A 13,222-nucleotide genomic window follows, 5' to 3' on the forward strand; every position below is an offset into this window, starting at 1 on the left:
GGAAAAAAAAGCAGTTAAATAGAATAATGTGTGCCATTTGGTTGCCGTTTGTTTTGCTGTTATCCGCGACTTGTTACATCAGAGCAATTCATCCATAATCATTTTACAAAGTAGGAAACTAGAGCAAAACACCAATGTAAGTTAAATTATACTGCTGCTACATGAATGCTAATTTTTCCCTCATTATTTGAGGTTTCGACAGCGCGATGATGAGTCAAGAAGGTCATTTCGAAGCCTGTCCCCGGTTTTTACCACTACATCACTGGACATAATGCGCAACATCTGCTTCCACAACTGCACACGTTGTTAGCATTAGCTGCCCGAAGACCACTGAAGGCCATCTGAGCTACAGCTCGGAGGTGATCTCTGCATTAACAAAGCCATATGTAGCATTTCAGGATCAGTAAACCACCACATTAATTTTGGGACATGGATGTAACTGACAGTCTTTATATGCAGCATGTTTACTTAATCTCATTGGTTCAGATTTGGTGGCTGACATACTGCCTGTCTGCAGGTACCAAAGATAATGTGGAATTGATGTAAATTCATATATTTGTATTACCAATCAAAATCTGTGGGGTAGACGCTACAGTCTAAAAAAATAGGGCCTTTAAATGAATTATTTTGTCAATTTAGTTAAAAGTGACTATTGTATTGAAATTGTATCAAAAATATATATTAAATACACTATAATGTATGATAAGGGATTGGTGAATAAATGAGCATGATGAATTCACAACATGAGCTTTTTAAGATGAATAATAATACACATAAAATGAAACAATACAATAAAACAGCAGCCTGCTGGTGACGAAGTTGGATAATACATTGTCAGATCCTGCCACTCCTTCCCTTCCTGCAGTAAAACTATTCCCATCATTCCCCATCACCTGAGTATCGTGCTGTCTTTGCACTGTAGCTTTCCAGCTTTCTGTTGTGCTCTCTGACCCGCCAGCTCGATCCCCTGCCTGCCTCCCGGGCCGTTGCCCCTCTGCCTGACCCCTTTGGACAAGTTTGCCTGATTTATCTTCCTGCCTGATCTTTGACTCTTAGCTTACCACAGCCTAGTCGTGAGATGAAACTGTTTCTCTGCTAAACCATTACAGCAAGACACGTTGAGGCGTTTCCAGACATCAGGCAACCACAGCCAGAAAGGAGGAAAAAGAGAATGTATGAGCCAGCGTACACCTTCCCTGCACTGACACGCAGCCACAACAATCATACAGTTATTAATGTTCATTTTGTTAGCTTTTTTTACATTTTGTTTTGTATTTTGTCCTTGCTAGTTTTTGTCAGATCAAGTCAACCTCATCCTGCTTTTTCTAGTCAAGCATGAGTTGACTGAGAGACTCTGCGTGGACTGGCCATTATGGCTGACTGCACAGAGATCCGGCTTGTTTGTGGACTCCTGTGTGAGCGTGAATGCTGGACAATTAACAGCAAACCAGATAAAATGGTTCATGCCATTTTATCTGGATATGAATATACACACCCTGCAGGTTTCTTCGCTGCTGGACACGCTTTGCTCTGCAGATTGACCCAAACATAATGGCATCAAGGACCTGAATTACTTAGGTCCTCGTGGGTCCAGGGAAATGATTTTTCTTCCAGTTGTAATTTGAGGATCAGTTCTCAGGAGGACAACTCTAATCAAAGCAGCAAAGTCATTTTTGTAACTCACCTGTGGACACTTTTACAAGCCTGGCATCAACAGGTTCTCTCCACTCTCTCCCGTTCCCGCTCATATTTGTGTCCATCTGATGAGTGTAAGTCCAATATTCACTCTCCTTTTAGCTTTGTTTTGGTCTCCACCAAGTCCTGAGGAAAAATTTTCAGCAATGTAGTGGTTAAATGCCCCAGTATGTTCACCAGCTATGCATTAACTGCTTGGTGCAGGTCAGGTAGTGCACAGTGGGTTCATTCAAGCTTTTTGACTGACTACAGCTGCCTGCTGCTACTGGAAACCAGACTGAGAACAATGAGAGTGAACAAAACAATGATCTACAGGAGGCCAAGAAAAGTTCCATAGAACAGAGAGGAAGTAAAGAGTTTGGGCTTTAATCTCATACTGAGTCCATGCCGTTCATTAGATTTTCTCCTCATCATCATATCCGCTTTTTAAACTCTGTGACCTTTCTGTCAATGTCTGGTTTTTCCATTAAATTTAACGAATTTGAAATGTGTGTAAAAAGAGATGACTGAAAACTGTCTGCTGTCAATAAGCAAGCTTTAATGTAGGTTGGATCACTACAGAAAGATATGACAGGGTATCATCTGCAAACAATGAAAAGATGATTTCTCAATTCTTCATTTTATTATTATTATTATTATTATTATTATTATTATTATTATTATTATTATTATTATTATTGTCTTATGTTGATTATACTGTATATTGCTCATAGTGCTAATGGTAATACTACACCTCCTCACAGGAACACAGGACAATGTAGTTTATTATTAATATGAAGACTGTTGGTCTAAATCTAGCACAGGATGAAGTTTACCCGAATGAATGTCAACCTAAAAATTGTTTTTTTGTGTGTGTGTGTGTGTGTGTGTGTGTGTATGTTTACATCCAGTTCTTGGGTTTTCAGTGATATATCAAACTAATGACTGACCAATGTCTCGGCCACATATGTATAGATCCATCATACCCTGAGGTGTACACACACACACACACACACACACACACACACACACACACACACAGAGCGTGTTATCATTGCCATGTTGTGCGTCCAGTGAGCGTGAGTATGCAGCAGTGAAAAAGCTCTTTTCAACACAGTTCATGTATGGTGAAAGAAAGTCAGTGTGCTGCACAGAAACACTGCTCATTTATTTGTGTCAGAGCGATCTGGCTGACACACACACACACACACACACACATACACACGCACACACTTTTATATACACACTTACTGCAGCCTCAAGCCCACCCCACAAACCTCCAACCTGAACCAGTGTGCACTGGGGTGGCTAAAAATAGCTCAGCAGGTCCGCTGTGGGCTTCCTTTGTGTGAGGTTGGTTGGGACGTTATTAAAACGTTGGGTGTAATCCCCCCCACACCCCCCCCCCAAAACCCTGCACCCCCAAACAACGGCCATCAGTCTGCGACACCACTGCACCACCAGAGATTTACTGACCCACTTCTGTTTCACTGTATCACACAGAAAATGACATCAGATTGTGTTCTGGGTAATGTTTCAGTAATAAAATTCAAATGGAGTGATGCAATGCGTCTTTGTTGTTATTGCTGTTATTGTGACTTGATGATGTTGTGCTGCTTATGTGTTTGATGCTGCTATTTGATGGTGCTAGGTCTCACTTATATATGTGTATATTGTATATATGGTCAAGATTCTTTCATTTCTATCAACCCAACTTTTGCTAAACAGCAGCAATTGCAGCCAAAAATGTCATTTATGATGGTAAATAGTAAAATGTAGACGCCCAGTGGATCTGGTAGTTTTTTCAAAAGTTGCACAGTCTGGCTGTTAATGATATTAACAGTGGACTAATCTTCTCTCTCCTCACTTTACCCAAATTCTGAGTACTTCTGTCCTCTCGTCTCTCTCTCTGCCATCGGAGCCGGAGCTGCAGGCCTCGTTTTGGTGTGACACAACAAAGTCTCTGTGCAGCTCTGGCAGGAGTGGAGGGAGGTGGGAGGAGGTGAAAATGAATCCTCCCCAGGGAACAAGCCACTGCTTTGGACGCCGTGATCTCTAATGTCCAGCGGTGAGATTCATCAGGAAAGTTCTTAACAGCAGATGCTGTGAAATATGTTTGCTTGTGATAAGTTTTAACCTTTTAACCTTTCTAATCTGTTTTCAGAGCAGCACAGTGTGATATTAGTGCTGCAATCTGATTTGCATGGTTGCAAAACTTCAGTTGCAGCACAAAAGAATTGTTATTTAAGGTATTTCAGGTATTGTAAGAGATAGTAACAGGCCTTGCAAAGAAAAAATACTGAAGAGTCTCGAATCGCTTTAACATCAAAATTTGGGCTTATATGCAAGTTTTTTAAAAAAAATAAAACATAAAAAAGCTGATTGACTCCTTTCCTATTGTGGTTAGACAAGTTTGCCTTCCTGCTTTATTTCTTTTGTGTCATGCTCAACGTCACAAATGCGTCAGAGAACAGCAGAAAGCTGCATGGAGGCCAGTGACAACTGTTGCGCTGGCTTCTTAATATCTTTCATGAGGTGATGATGATGAAATGGAAACAGAGAGCAAATAGTTGAAAATTCTGCCTGATATTAGCCAATAATTGTGCACCATCATCCAGAACTTCAACGCGCATCATCATTGCGCCAAAAAGGAGGAGAAAGTTAACATCCGCCCAGGTGTCATGTTTCCATCGCCGCTGATCGGAGCTGGAGCTGATAAATACCCATGACTACTTCAGAGTCATTTGACCTGGGAATGAATGCCGATTGTACCCTTTCCCACTGATGACAAAAAACAGATGTTGGTGGGTGTTAGTGGGTTTTTTTTGTACAGTGTGAAAGAGGCCTAAGAAAAAAAAAAATCCTATCAGCATTTTGAGCAAATTCCGTCCTGCAGGTACAGTCTTGACAGGCTCGAAGCAGACAAAAACATGCAGCAATTTGCTCTTGGCGCCACAAATTTAGGCAAAGAAGCATCTGCTTGGACTAAAAATGTTTCCGCTTCGGCAAGAAATATCAAGCTGCGAGTCATGTGTTGCAGTTATTCTGAGTCACTGCACTTCACTTCACTTTATTTGATGTACGTCTCCAATACAAGAGCATTAGGGAGAGGCTTCTGGTGGAAAATGAGAGAAACAACTGAGTGTGAGCTGTTTTATTACGCACAGGCAAACGCTGTGGAGGGATGTAAACATCTGCAGGGAGCTCATCCGCTGACTGTGGCTAATTAACACAGTCCACTCCAACTACAAATGAAATTTGACCTTCTGCCGCATCTGTTATGTACCATAAGCTTCCGGGAGGCCAGCAGAAATGAGGGTTCATCTCTGGACATCTGGTCATATGTATGTATCCAATCCACTCAAAAGCAGAGCTCGGCTTGCAATCGTTCAAACGCAGGTTTGTTGAAATGATGTTGAGATAGAGAGTCGGTAACCTGAGACGAGAGCAAGCAGAGAGAGCTGAGTAACTGGCTGGAAAGCGAGACTTCTAACAAGTCTCAAACTTGGCCGAAGCATCAGGAGCACATTGGCAAACTGAACAGGCTAAGGAAGAACGGCCTGTAGAGCCGGAGCATATGTACTGCAGGAGCTTAATCAGTGGATGGTTTGCAGGTGTGCAGGCTGATTGGCAGCAGGTAGGAAAACGATGTGCCACGCCCAGACACACACACACACACACACACACACACACACACACACAACAGAGGACCAACAAGAAACACAAGAGGAGAGACAAACAACAGACAGACGGAGGGAGAGCAGCAGCCAAACCAAGACACAGTGTTGGTAAATTACACACCTCCATTCTGAGTCTATTCTTCGACACCAAAGATTTATTCAGATTTCCCAAAGGCACGGCCACCCTTTGGGAAAGATGTCATTAGTGGGTTGTGTGCGGAGACTAGAGTACGCCACTGAGGTCATTATAGACCTTTTTTTAGTGTTTAATTGTTATCAAGGAATAGATTGGCTTATCTTAAATTTGTGATCTCTGATCAGACAGCTTTGATTAAACACGTCCGCCACCAACAAATAAACAGCCACGCAGAGCTCCGCTGCCCCTGCTGCTCTGTGGGGAATTCGGTAAGTGTTAAGTGTTGCTGCTTTGACATATTTAAAGAATAACTTAACACTACAGCCAGTGCTTTTTGGAGTTTTTTGGAGAATTCTATGTGCAGTTTCTTGATTACATCTATTGATCCCGGTTCCATTTTATTGCATTTATTCCGACTGAGGTTATTTTCCATTGTCCAGAGAAGATCCATTAATCCTGTTCTCTGTACCCTCCTAAAAGCAGAAAAGTCTAAGCTGCTTAATGGCTCCACAGAGCCGGGTCAGGGGTAGCGTCTCTGTGGGGTCATCATTACTAACGATCCCTTTCACATGACGCAAAGTCGTTTTAACCATTGTTAATATAAAAAATAGTGATCACTGCAGTTAGAATTGCATTGGCGAGTAGTGATGAAGCCTTATGTGTGTGTTTATTTTTAATTTACCATATCACTGTATTAATTTTACACCGCATTAAAAGATTAATGGAACTCAGTCGAAGGCTGTATCTCGCTCACTGGTTCTCACTCAACCTGTGGTGAGCATTGTTTAGCAAATGTGTAAGCTAATCAAAAAAAAAAAAAGTTGAAAGTTTACACATGACAGAATGCACCCCTCACGATGTTTATACTGCAATTTGAGGTCCTGACTGTGGTCGACGAAATATATTGTCACTAGTAAATATTTTAGTTCCAGCTGGATTGAGCAAGGCAAGCAGTTTTTCCCCCACGAACGCAAAATGTGATACTGAAAGGCGGGAGGCTACTGGATCGCAGCTGTGTGGTGGAGTTTCTCATGCTGCCCTACAGAATCTAAAGGGTCTCGATGTAAACTGTGGCATGGACTTTTTGTTTTCTTCCACCCGAGCCCTCCATCTGGAGCACGATCTAGTCCCCTGCTGAGAGGCTGAGAGGAGGTTCGTGTTTTTGTAACGGACAGCTTGTGGGACAGGGGCTGAAGTGTATGAGGAGGTGCAGAATGAATGTGTGTGTGCAAAGAGCTAACTGATCGACATCTGTCCAGCGGTGTGACCCTTAACCCACAGAGGGCACCGCGGGTCACTGACAGGAAGTGTGCGAACGGTGGAAACTGCAACACATATGTGCTGAAGCTACCTGTAGAACATGAACCAGAAAAAACAGAGATGAGTGCGATCCACAGCAAAAATAAGTCGATTTTAAATCCTAAAACAACTAGAAAAGACGAGGAAGAAATTGTTAGCATAGAAAATTCAATGGAGGCAAAGAGGAAAGGGCAGGGAAATGAAGAGCTTTAAAAAAAAAAAGACAAGGGGAAAAGTGCTCCCACAGCTCAAACATCTCAATCCCGTCAACCGGAGTGACATCTGATGACAGCGTCAAAGTACCATTCGCAGCCACGCATTGCAGCAGAGCTGCACAGCTTTGTGATTTCTCGCCGGGCCACAGGAATGATAAAAATTTACAATGTGGTAACAGCGTTTACACAAGTCAACACCAACAGACCTCTATTTTTGCAAGGTTGGGGATAAGGGCCCCGCTGGCAGATTGGAGGTTTGCTCATACAAACGTTTCTCTGGGGCAGAGCAGATATAATCTCACTGCTTGAGTAAAAGCTGAGTGGGCAGAGGAAGAGGACTGTGAGGCCTCTTTGTATTGATACAGTCAGCAAGACAACTGATAATATGATTAATAAGTTGAGCCACGCTGAAGGCCTCAGTATGCTCCAAACAAACTACTTCATAAAAACTGTGATATTGCTCCATTAGCTAAGTGCATGCAGAGCTACTCTACCCTCTGCTGTGTATGTAAGACATCTTATATTGTGGTGAAAGACAGCACCTCAGCGCGCCCTCAGAGCTGTAACTGAAAACATGGGATGTGTTGTAATGGGCTTGCTGGCTGGTAGAAGGCGCCAAGCTCTCTGTGTGCTGGCCTTGGATCGCTAGCTTGGCAGAGACAGAACCCAGTATTTCCTACTGCTGCCACACCCGGCAAATAAGATCAGTATGTTAGTGAAGACCCTGGTGTGTGTGTGTGTGTGTGTGTGTGTGTGTGTGTGTGTGTGTGTGTGTGTTCAGAGAATGAGCAGGATTAGCATCAAGGACAGTAGATGGATTGTTTCTCAGTGGGGGGAGGTTAAAGGGTGACGAAAGTAGATGTCACAGAGATTTTTCTGATTATCCCCGTTGAGTCATCATTCCATGTGTCGTCATCTCTCCTCCCCCTCTCACACTTATTCACACACTTCTTGGATGTCTAGCATCTGTCACCGCCATAAAGACCTCTGCCCTCCCTGCCCACAGATACTTCTTTCATCAGATTCATCAGCTTCTTCTCAACTAGACTGCCTCTTCTGATCCCAGTCTGCTGGCGATGGCATCGTAGCACAGGACATTTAAAGAAAGTCATTACGTGTAATGCAAGGTTTTGAAAAATCCAATAAGGATAAGGTTTCAAATTCCTGCTCTGTGCACACTCAGGTTTGCCAGCATGCTCACTCGAAATGATCTAACGTGCACTCAGAACTGGGACACACATGTAATACTGTACTGTACTGCTGTACATGGCATACTACTTCCAGCATCAAAAAGATTAAGTGTTATGAATTGAACTTATTTTGATAATAACAGATGCATGAATGAATATGCTGAATTCCTCTTTGCATGATAATAAGTTCTCAACAAAGTACACTTAATGTGTGTAGAAAAAAAAAAAAATCAAAATGTCCCAATTGCATGTGCTCAGAATCGTGACAGAAATAGAAATTGGGACCTCAAGACCCACCTGGAGCTGCAGCAGGTGTCCCAACCCCGGAATGAAGCCTGACATCCTGCTTCTGTTATGTCCTTCAGCTTTGTCTTTGTTTATTTTTTTCTCCAATGCCAGGAGGGAGATGCGGATCAAAAGAACGACATAAAGTTTTCAGGTCTGCTAAAGACGCCACCAGAACCTGCCGTAAAACCAGAGGAAAACACTGACCTGATGCCAGAATCATCACTCAGGCCTCAAGAGTGAACGTTTCACCATGTCATGCTTTTATTCTGCTTGCGGACCCTAAAATTTTACAATACCGTAAGGACTTCAACGGCCGAGGTGGCTCAGGGACTCTCAGATGGCTTTCCCGTGTGCTGGAGGGACCTGTTTTGGTGGGGGTGGGGGGGGTCATGCTAACTGGAACTGCGCCAGGCAAAAACAGGTCTTGTTGATACAGTCATCCGAGCCAACTGGATAACACATTAAGCAACGGCTACGCTAGCTGGGGCTGCACTGGGGACCAGCTGTGCACGTGGCCAGCAGACACCACAGTGGAATAACAACAGAAGCTAACACTAATAGATATTACATTGCCTCAGTGGAAGTGATTTACCTGAGCGAGCCACTAACTTATTCATTACCCAGTCATCTGCGTTTAAAATGATTAGCGCCGCGCTGCCGGGTCAGTGATTCAGGCTGGTGTTGAGTTGCAGTTGCTCGGTTATGACATAATGTAGCCGTGAAAAGGTGTTTGGTACAAATGTTAGCTCACCTGTGTTTTTCTTTGACACAAGAGGACTATTCTCTGTGAATGTCTGGCCAGACATATTGGGGTCAAAGGTTAGATTTAGGTGGGTTCCTGAATCAGAGCCCTGTTGACGTCTCCCTCACACAGCTCTGCATCTTGCCATCTATCTTTCTCGCTCTTTCCTCCTCTGCCCATCCTTCTGTCCTTTACTTATAGGCCCGACTCCCGAGGGTTGGTTCACCCAAGTTACAGTTAAAAACGTTTTGTCAGTCAGCCCTAATCATCGAGATGTGAAGCTAATTTTGGTTTTATTTGTCCAGGTGCCTTGAGCACATTGAAGGTGAAGAGAAGTTTGACTGTGGTACTCATAGGAATAAAAAATGACGCTTGAAAACATTGATCTGCATTTTAGATTAAATCTTTTTGATAGGTTAGTCACACCAATTACTTTGGATGCATGTTAGGATTTGAAAATAAACTGATCTACTGGAAAAAGCTACGACTGAACCTTCATGCAGCTTTGCGAATCAATTTTGTCATATTAATAATGAACCTAATGACAATATCTAAAGTGAATGGTGTGGCCTGTAGTGAAAAACCAACTCTGCAGTTACTCAGCCCTGCAGAGCTCATGGTTTTAGTTTTCCACCCCACACTTTTATTGCTTTGGTTCACACTCACCGCCCTCATCAGCCTCGACTCCAGCAGGCAGCTCTGATAAACCTACTGTCCATCGACTGCTCAATACACCAAAAATCCGACAAAGTTAGCAGCTAACTGGTGAACGTAGTAGAGCATTTAGCAGCTAAAGACCTTTTTTTTTTTTTTTTTTTTTAGCTGGAGGTGGTAGGGGTCAAAGCAGAGGTAGCTGCCGACGGAATGTGAGATTTACATTTGTCACCTCTCCAAATGGATGCTTATATTGCTCTGTGTCTGCTGGATGTGTAAAATGAACCGTTTGCTGACACATTCACCGTAACAGCTTTATGAGTTGATACTAGTCTGTTGTGTAAACTGCTTTTTCCACTGGCCCCAGGGGGCCAAACGATTAACGCATGCTTCTTTAAGTATGCCCCAACAGTTAGACGACAGCCTAATAATAGAGCTTATATGACCGCCTCTGCTGGGTCGAGTATCTTCAGTGTCTCATGAAAACATAAATTACAGACACACATGTATTCACGGTCTTAAGTCAAAGATCTGAAATATGTATTTTTAAAATATAATATCAGCTCAATAGAGTGAAAAAATCTATTTCTATGTCATTTGGGTGAACTGAACCTTTAATCTCAAATGACACACTCCACCTCCAGTGCTCCATCACAGCCATATATTTTCCCAACCTTGTGATCTTGTAATGTCCCCTGTTTTTGTTGCCTTTGCCTTTCGGCCCTTGCTGCAGGCTCTGGAAAGTCAAGGTTGAACCATGGGCGTCCGCTTTGCATGCATACCTTTGCTTCAACACAAGCTACCTGAGGGGGCAACCAGTTTGTCTGGAGGATTTTTTTTCAACACTTTGTCCTTATCTCGGCCTCATCTGCACTCACTCAAGGTGTCAAGGCGGCCGTCGCTGCTGTCATCGTGTTCGTCTCTGTGGCTGCTCCTGTGGATGGAATTTCTCTCTAACTTCAGGTTTCTGTGAGGACGTGAGCGCAGGTAGACAAAGCCACAGATCTTTGTCTCGCTTCTGATGGCACTGATTTAATTTAGGGACTGAATTGAAGTCACCGACACAGGAAGGGGCCCTGAACTTACATGATATATACATATTTCGAGGGGAAAATGAAATAAACAATGAATCTCAGATGAGAAAAGGTTAAAAGACCTGCCCCTGCTCGCCAGAACATTTGAGCTTTCCTCTATTCTGACACTCCCTTAATAACTTTCATCCAATCCCTTATTCTTCCAGTTCGCTCCATGAAAGGCTTCAAATTGTATGCGCACATTAAAGCTGTCCAAACCTTGGCTTTTTGTGAAGCGTCAACTCTGCGGTGACAGGTGAGAATGCTCGTTCTTGTTCGCCTCAGCAGTGTAATCGCAGCCAAACAGACATGTGATTCTATCTGCAAAGAATAGCATGCTTGAACTGAACCGAGCAGGAGCAAACAGGGCCTATTTTCTCGTCCCAGTGAGGTTTCTGTGCCGGGGCATGTCTGACGTGCAGACAAAGCAGTCAGCAGCCAGCAGCCAGCGATGGACATGATAAAGCATATATCATTTTAAGATCGTGTTACAACCATCCAGATTAAGCCTTGGATGTTACTCTGTCGAGTTAATAAAACTATCAAATCCCAGACGTGCTGAGAGGAGGCATCTCAACAATGCCTTGCTTTGTCTAAAAATGTGCAAGTTATTGTTGAGCTAAAATGACTGGCAGACATGAAATGTGAGCAAAACAGCTCGTTTCTGCCCAGTAAGGCCTATAAAACTCAGGAGCTGGAGCTGCCTGATAATTTGTTGTGCGGCGTTCCGCTGTTGTTTTTCCTAATCACTCTTCACAGGGAGCGCCTGCTGCTCGTTAGAACTTTAAACACCCACCAGGCATTTTGTTTGGAGTGGATCTGCTGGAAGGTCAAAAGATCTCATAGCCTTCAGTTGGGGAGATAAGCTGACTCACTGGATTGGTATAAGGTGGTGGTGGGGGGGGGTTAAGTTGTTTCCAGATGGGCTGCATGGCTGGAAGTGTTTGTGGATGAGATGGGTGTTCTGGAGAAAAGAAGCCAAAAGAAGACCAGAACTAAACTCATCTTCCTTAACTGGGATAGATGTAGATTCTTCAATTTTTACAAGATAAAATTCTGCCGTCAGGTGTAGCAGGAGGTCTTTTCTGTTCAAAGAAAGTCTTACATTAAAAAAATTACAAACTTAGATGGCAGGAGGACAGGATCAAATGCAGAACAACACGTGCAAAACTGCACTGAACTGCACTCAGGTGAGGGGAATGAGGTGAATCAAACAGGAGAACAGGGAAGGAGCTGATTGGCTGGGGAAAACACAGGGAACAGGGCAGGGCTGACGAGGCTGATGCAGGCCAGGTGTGGAGGGGAACGCCGGCTGGGGAGGGACACGAGGGAAACAATGTAAACAGACAACAAAAACCCAGAAAATGACAACCCAGAATTGCTGAATTCTACCAGCCTTCCAGCAAACAGCACAGAAACTTAGCGGCTGGCTGGTGAACACTGGAGCATTTAGCAGCTAAAGACCTGCTAAGTACTGGACTTAGATTCATCAGGTAGTCAGAATCATAAGTCTAAATGAATGCGATTGTTGCTACATGTCTGCTGGATGTGCAAACAGGACACTGTTTGCTAAAACACTCAGTAAATCAGCTTTCTAAGGTGATGATAATAATACAATGCTGCCTTGGTCTGCTGGCCCATTAATTTATTAATGCAGGGTTGAGGCCTTTGTACGCTTAAAGTTAACTTCTTATTGGATCATCTAACAGCATCCAAAAGCTTTCCAGCAGCAAAATCAGGGGGCTGCATCCAACATACAGGCTCTAACTTTCTAAAATGTGCAATCTGACAATGACGGCCATTGGCCAGCTGTGCACAGGTGTGGAAACAGCCAGTGTTTGCACTTGTCATATACACAGCTGAGTGCAACACCATGAATGCATTTCAGGAAAGACTGTCTGAAAACTGCTCCGTGCCATGACATGCTGCACCAGCAGGACACTCCATACACCAAACACTTTCAAGTATTACATTAGAGATGGTTGATGAGTTAAAAAAATCACCAAATGGGAGAGTTTTATCAAAAAACAGCTGACTTAGGAGACAAAAAGAATAGTTTCCAGAGATTAAGGCTTGACTTTTGTTTGATTTGAACTCATAAAAGTGGTCTTGAATTTAGTTATCTTATAGCAAAAACTATGGTAATGGGTACACTTAGTTAGGCTCTGTAAAAACATATCTCTCAACTATAGCAGCCTTAAAACTGTGAATTCTTGAAGAGAGTGATAAGAGCAGGTTGCTATTTTCTGACAAACCTCTCTGGACTCCTGT

This window comes from Chaetodon auriga, chromosome 24 (genome assembly GCF_051107435.1).
Source record: "Chaetodon auriga isolate fChaAug3 chromosome 24, fChaAug3.hap1, whole genome shotgun sequence".
Taxonomy (NCBI): domain Eukaryota; kingdom Metazoa; phylum Chordata; class Actinopteri; order Chaetodontiformes; family Chaetodontidae; genus Chaetodon; species Chaetodon auriga.